The sequence below is a fragment of the Eutrema salsugineum genome, unplaced genomic scaffold, assembly GCF_000478725.1.
Source record: "Eutrema salsugineum unplaced genomic scaffold, Eutsalg1_0 scaffold_7, whole genome shotgun sequence".
Classification (NCBI taxonomy): Eukaryota; Viridiplantae; Streptophyta; class Magnoliopsida; order Brassicales; family Brassicaceae; genus Eutrema; species Eutrema salsugineum.
The window spans coordinates 5804873-5812100 of NW_006256486.1; the positions used below are offsets into that span (position 1 = coordinate 5804873).

At 35.5% G+C, this 7228-nt stretch overlaps 2 pseudogenes; both read left to right on the forward strand.

The window, feature by feature from the left end:
- Positions 1-4452: 4452 nt before the first annotated feature.
- On the forward strand, positions 4453-5353 carry LOC112082985 (annotated as a pseudogene).
- Positions 5354-5444: 91 nt separating this feature from the next.
- Positions 5445-7159, forward strand: LOC112082986 (annotated as a pseudogene).
- Positions 7160-7228: the final 69 nt, after the last annotated feature.

Genomic DNA, 7228 nt, shown 5'->3' on the forward strand with positions numbered 1-7228 from the left:
ACAAAGGAGCTTCCACGCTATTTCTTCCTTATTTGCGCTTCTGTGATTCAGTCCGAGACTAGGCGGCGGGCAAATACTTGCATTACGGAATCAAGCCAGAGGACTTCTATGCATGGAGATTCTTTCTGAGAGGATATACTAGAACCCGTTATCTGGACAAACTGTGGACTCAATTGTCTCATTACGCCATTAGATCAGGGAAATGAATCACACATTCAGGACTCCTTTACCCTTTTACCACTCTTTGTGATTCTGCTATGACTAGTTTATCTTTAGCTAGTTCCCCACCGAACCTAACCTCTTTCAAACCACATGCATTCTTGTTTTTCATTGTTCTATATGCAGATGTGTGCAAAAACGTCGGAGAGAACGAGGATCAACGCGGTTTTCAGTCATTGAAGACGGAGACCTGCGATTTCATTGGAACGATTCAACAAAATGAGATAATTCAGTTTGCCTTGGAAAAACTTCAAAATCTTGGTACAATTTCGTCCCTTACACTCTCTCTTTATAAAAGGTTATTTCCTCTTTCAAAAAAAAAAAAAAAAAAAAAAAAAACCAAAAAAGAAAAGAAAAATATAAAGGGAGAGGAAATTAAAACCTTAGAGAGTCTAGGAAGATCGAATTTTATACTTGAGACAAGCTTGATCTGATTATATGGAGTTTTGGAGATTATCTTTATGATTCCCGGAAAAGATCTAAGTCTGGGGGAACAGCTGTTTACATCAAAGGAGGAAGATTATGCAACAACAATTGGCAAAGGAGAAGTGACTGAAAATCTGCGGTCATCAACAGGTCCTTCTCTCTCTTGCGATTTTGCATATTATCTTGCATCCTCCAGATCTTCAGGTAACCCGAAACACTTTAACTCCACCACTTAAATAGCCTTAATGCCAAACGCCGTCTACCCTGAATAATGTCTTTGATGAGAATTCACTACTATACTTAATGAATGTAGAGAGCTAGTTGACTAGAAGTTAGATCTAAGTGTGTAGATTTTCGCATGACGGATTAACGGACTAGTTAGCTTGTATTTTGGTGAGAATTTTCTAGACTAGATCCAAATAGATGTTTCACGATAAGTTATGGTTTAGAAGGACGGTCACTGAGATATTGTTTAGTTCCTGCGATTTTCAAAAATTTCTTTCCTGACTTAAGTTTGTTTGAGGACAAACAAAAAGGTAAGTCTGGGGGAGTTGATAACACCGTATTTTGACCACTTTTATGGATCATAATAATGTCTTATGCAGGTGTTTTAAATCTGTTTTCAATGTTTTTAAAGTTTTTTCAATGTTTTAGAGTTTCAAGAGACTTTACAGGAAAAGATATGCAATTTGGAACAAATGAGCAATTTTGGATAAATGCAGACCGTCAGAAGTATGACAAGCGATGAAGACCTTCTCACCGTCTGATCACCCCCAAAATTTGAGACCACATAGAGGATGCAACCAGCTTTCTAATGCACTTGGTTTGGAGACAATCCAACGGTTAGATCTTCAGATACTCCCAATGCAAGAATGACAGAAAATGCAGTTTCGGAAGAGAGCAAGTGCCGGGACCGCGGCCAACACCCATTTTCCCGCGGGTAGAGCCACCGCGACCGCGGAACTTGGTCGTTCACTTTCCCGACGACTTAATTAAAGCCCATATCAATTCCTTTCGTTATTTTTGAAGCCCTAAGTGTCCAGGACCACCCCAGAAGCTATAAATACCCCCTTTAGGTCATTCTAAAGAGGGGAGACCGAAACTTAGACAACTTAGAGAGAGAGAGAGGGATTTCGGCTGGAACCCTAGAGGAGGCCGCCGCATCACAAGAAGGAGGCCGCCGCATCAGAAGAAGGAGCCGCCGCCGAGGAGAGCATCATCGCGCCTCCGTTGTCGCTTCCGTTCTTCGTTCTTCTTCCTTCTTTTCTTTAATTTCCTGCAACTTTCAATACTCTGTGATGATTGTTTACAATATGTTTGAGTAGTTACCCAGTTGGGTTTAAAGGGATTTTTCAAAGGGAATTTCATGTGTCTTTGCTTATGAATTGATAGATTTAGGATTTATAATCTTCTAGATGTTCTTCGTTTGCCTTTAATCTTACTGCGTGATTCTTTGCTGGCCACTTAGAAGCCGATCTGATATGATATGTTGCGAAAGCTTTCATTGATTGTCTGAACTAGGGTGAAACGAGCAATTCTTCTATAGGAGTGGAAACCTACCTGTAGTTGAGTTGTGAATATTGATGAGTCTTATTCTGCTATTGCATCTTCTCCCTTCCAGAATCAGAGTGGAAACCTACTGATTAGGGTTGCGAGAGATAGTTGTTTAGTGCTGCGAAAGTAGGCTATTCATACTTTTGTGCCTTGAGTTCTAGAACATACGTAGTTGATTACCTTTATCACTTGTTTAAAATCGACCTAGCATAGACTATGAACCCCTGTGAAACCCCTTGAACCCCAACGTTTTTCTTTCATTGCTTACAACCTTCGATTTAGCTTGCTTTCCATTCGCTTGTTCTTTGTTTTCAATCGCCTAGTTTAATCGCTTTTTAGTTGCTTTACTTGCTTTCGTTTTTTTTGTCAACTGCTTTTTAGTTTTTAATTGCTTTCTAGTTTAGATTTAGTGACAACCAAAAACTCAAAACCAAAACCAAAACCTTTTTAGTTCTAATCTGATTTAAGCGTTGCAGTGAATTCGTACTGAAACAACTAAGTCTCTGTGGATCGATACCCTAAGTAATACAGCGCACATTTGTGCACTTGCAGACATTTAGGGGTTATAAATTTAAAACCTAAAGCTTAGTAAAACGAAAACAACCAACCCCGCGTTTACACTCGCATCAGTGTCACATTGTATTCCTCTCGTACGCAATCTAGCCGGCATAGAAAGGCATCCCGATATTGCTTGCCATATAAAGTGTCTTAACTTAGATGAGCATTTCAATCTCCAAGAATGTGCTTGTAGATCCTTAATATTTGGTCCATAGTGGTCCTCTGAGCCCCCATATGATAATAGTCTCTCAGTTTTATACCCTGATTTTACCGTATATTTCCCAGATTTTGTGTAATGCCAACCCAAATGATCAGGCTTATAAGTAGTGCTGGTAGGGATTCCCCGGATTATTTCTACATCAAATAGTTCAATAATTGCTCTTATCAAATCCAAATTCCATGTACAAAACATAATATTTGTATGATTATGTTTTGTAATATAATGGTTTAGTAAAATTGGTTAGATAATTTAAGATAAATAAATAATTTTAATTTACATAGCAATGTAAAAAATATAAATTATAGTAATATTTATATCTATTTCTTAAAACATTAATTATAGCAATATTTACATTTATTTCTAATTACATAAATTATAATATTTGATATAATGTTATTAAAAGTAATAAAAGTTGAAAAAAATTAAGAAAAATAGTAAAAAATTATTCATGTTTTTCAAGCAAATAATTTGAATCAAAAAATTATGATGTAGATATATTATAAACATGCAAATTAAATAATTATAATTATGTTATGTAACTAACAAAATATTTGATATTATATATAGTTTTTATGACATGTTATCATTGATAGTTAGTTTTACGTAAATATAAAAGTCTAAGTAACTAAATTTTACTCAGTTATAAAATATGTGTATTGTATAATCAATATTTAATAACGATAACATATATAACATTAATAAATACATGTTTTTTGTTTTATAAATAAATATAATAGTTTATTGTTAAAATAAAATTTATTAATTATTATTAATGTTATGTTTATATTTGTAGATATGTCGTCTAACCGCTGACAAAACACAAATGCTTTGGTCTGAAGAGAGACAAGTGTACCTACAGAATCATCAGCACTGATAAATTGTTAACATTTTTTTTTTTATAATTTTTAGTGTAGTTATAATTGTGTAAAAAAAATATTGAGAATTTTGATAATATGTAGGGTGCATATAATTTTAAATGGACTCCTATCCGAGAAAGAATATTTTATGAGATGTATGATGAAACGATTAAGATGTATAATTATCTTTTAAAAGATCCCACAATTTTGGGTAAGGAGTTTATGGTTAAAAAGTTTAACAAAGAGTTTGGCGTTAATAAAACGTATAAGTTTTTCAAAAAAAAACTTGAGCAGTTGAAAAAAAATACAAGAAGTATCTGACTCTTTTAGATTCTACTGGCATCACGGTTTATCCTATTACATTTGAGATTGATGCATCTGAATCATGGTAGTATGATCGTGAACGTAAGTACTCATAAGTCGTTTCACGTTCTGAATTGAATAGTCGAAATATGGTACTACAAAAATTAGTAATAATTTTATTAACATGAATGTAAAACTATTAAATCATTTAATCGAAAGCCGCCACAACTATGGGATGTGATGCAACAGTGTTTTACTTTGTACAATGTCCAATCCCAGAATCAATACTCTGTTAACCAGCAAAGAGAAGAATTGATGAATGAAGGTGCAAATACTGTTGGAGATGAGATGTACCAAGAAACATATGATAATGAAATGCCATACAATCAAGTTCCAGAGACAGAAGAAAATGAAGAGGTGTATCGCGTTAACAATGATGATGCGATACGTTCTTTGAATGACTTTACCAATGAACATATACGGCATAGTTTTTCAGCAGTTGATCCGATTCAAATTCCTGGGTCTAGAGTTCAACAACGAGATAGAGAAAAACGTTTATGTACTTCAAAAAGATCTGCCAGAAACTCACGAGTCTCTTTTGGGAGTGGCTCACGAGTAATTTGTACGAAACGATCATTTGAAACAACCCTAACATGGACAATGACTGGATTTAGAGAGTTTCAACACTAAAGTTTACGTCTGAATCCATTTGACAAAGACGATTACAACAATTTTGATGGGGCTGTGAAGATATTTGAATCGATGGAGCTTCCAAAATATACAAATTTCTTCCAAAAGATACAAATTTCTACTGGGCATGCATCCAAGCATTTCGAGAAGATGAATTTTGTCGTAAGTATTTCATTGATAGAGCTGACAACACTTTCTACGATAAGATACAATTTTTACAAGGTCTAACTGGATTTACATGCGATGATGAACGTGTTGGAAAGTGTTTAAGCTCGGGAAAAAATTTGGGAGCCCAAGTTCAAGTGGTTTTCATTCTGGTAGTCCATCTTCTGGTGGTAATAATACAGGTGGTCAATGGGGTCATCCTTTTCAACGATGGGGTACGCCACCTAGCGCTCAACAATGGGGCATACCACCAAGCGCTCAACAATGGTGCACACCACCAAGCGCTCAACGATGGGGCACACCACCCAGTGGTCCACAATGGGGTACATCACCAAGCACTCAACAATGGGGCACACAATAAACTACACAACAATGGGGTTCACCATCAAATGCTCTACAATGGGGAACACTTCCAAATGTCTCACATTGGGTTCATCATCAAATATTTTGCCATGGGATTCATCGCCGAGTGCTTCACAATGGGGTCCGCCTACGAATGTGCAACATGGGTACAGTGCGAACTTAAACGGAAACAACAATGAATGCTCAAGAAAGAGTTACAGAGGAAACACCACTTCCTAGTTCAGGAAACGTTCAAAGACGTAAAGCATGAGGATTATTCAACATTTTGGGAACAAGACGAAGACCAAATTTGAATGAAACTCATCAAAGCAACTCAGACGATGAAGATTAGATTAGTATCACATGTACTTTTTTATTAGTGATTATGTTGTGTGGCGAAATTTTTATAATAATATAATTAAATTGTTATGTATTATATTATAACAATTCGAGTGTTTCACAATGGGGTCCGCCTACAAATGTGCAACATGGGTACAGTGCGGACTTAAACGGAAACAACAATGAATACTCAAGAAAGAGTTACAGAGGAAACACCACTTCCTAGTTCAGGAAACGTTCAAAGACGTAAAGCATGAGGATTATTCAACATTTTGAGAACAAGACGAAGACCAAATTTGAATGAAACTCATCAAAGCGACTCAGACGATGAAGAGTAGATTAGTATCACATGTACTTTTTTATTAGTGATTATGTTGTGTTTGGCGAACTTTTAATAATAATATAATTAAATTGTTATGTATTTTTCATTCATGTCATTTGAGATCTTATTTATCTAATATTATTTTTATTTGTGGGTTCTCAAATGTTAGGTTTTTCGTATATGCCAGCTGCAATCACAAGGACTCTGCTTTCTAAGTTATGAAGAGAGAGTTGAGTTGTGGAATTTGGAGAACAAGCAATTTGAGGAGTTATTAATCCAACCAGCACTCAATTACTATAATCAGTATTTTGAAAGTGGACCAGTACAAATAGATAATACTTTGGGGTGGAGGAACATTTGGCGTCGCTTACAACAAGATCATGCTGCTTGTCTTCAGCTACTAAGAATGTCACTTAGTTGTTTTAGAACATAGTGTAAAACCCTGCAAACAAATTATGGATTACGGCCAACATTAAATGTAAGCATTGAAGATAGTGTGGCCATGTTTCTACGCATATGTGGACACAATGAAGTTCAAAGGGATGTTGGATTGCGATTCGGAAGAACCCAAGCAACAGCGAAAAAGAAATTCTTTGAAGTACTTACAACGACTGACTTACTTGCTTGTGATTTTATCATAACTCCAAGAAGACAAGACCTATTCAGAATTCCTGACAGACTTCTAATAAATTCAAGATATTGGCCATTTTTTAGTGGATTTGTTGGAACAATGGATGGAGTTCATGTATGCGTAAAGGTGAAACCTCAATTCCAAGGAATGTATTGGAGTCGGCACAGTAGAACATCGTTTAACATCATGGAAATTTGTGATTTCAATATATTGTTCACATATGTTTGGAATGGTGCACTAGGATCTTGTCACGATACAGAAATTCTCACGATGACACAAGTTAGTGACGCTGAATTTCCTTTACCTCCGGCTGATAAATATTATTTAGTTGACTCTGGATATCCAAATAAACAGGATTTTCTTGTTCCCTATAGATCTTCACTAATAAGGTTATTTGGTATCATATGTCACAGTTTAACAATGGTCATCCACCTTGAAATAAGCAATAATTGTTTAATCGATGGCATGCATCATTGCGTTCTGTTATTGAAAGGATATTTGGAGTTTGAAAAAAAATGGAGGATTCTTTCTGAGTTTCCTAGATATAATATTGAAGTACAGAAAAAGTGGTAATGGCTACAATGAGGCTTCATAATTTTATC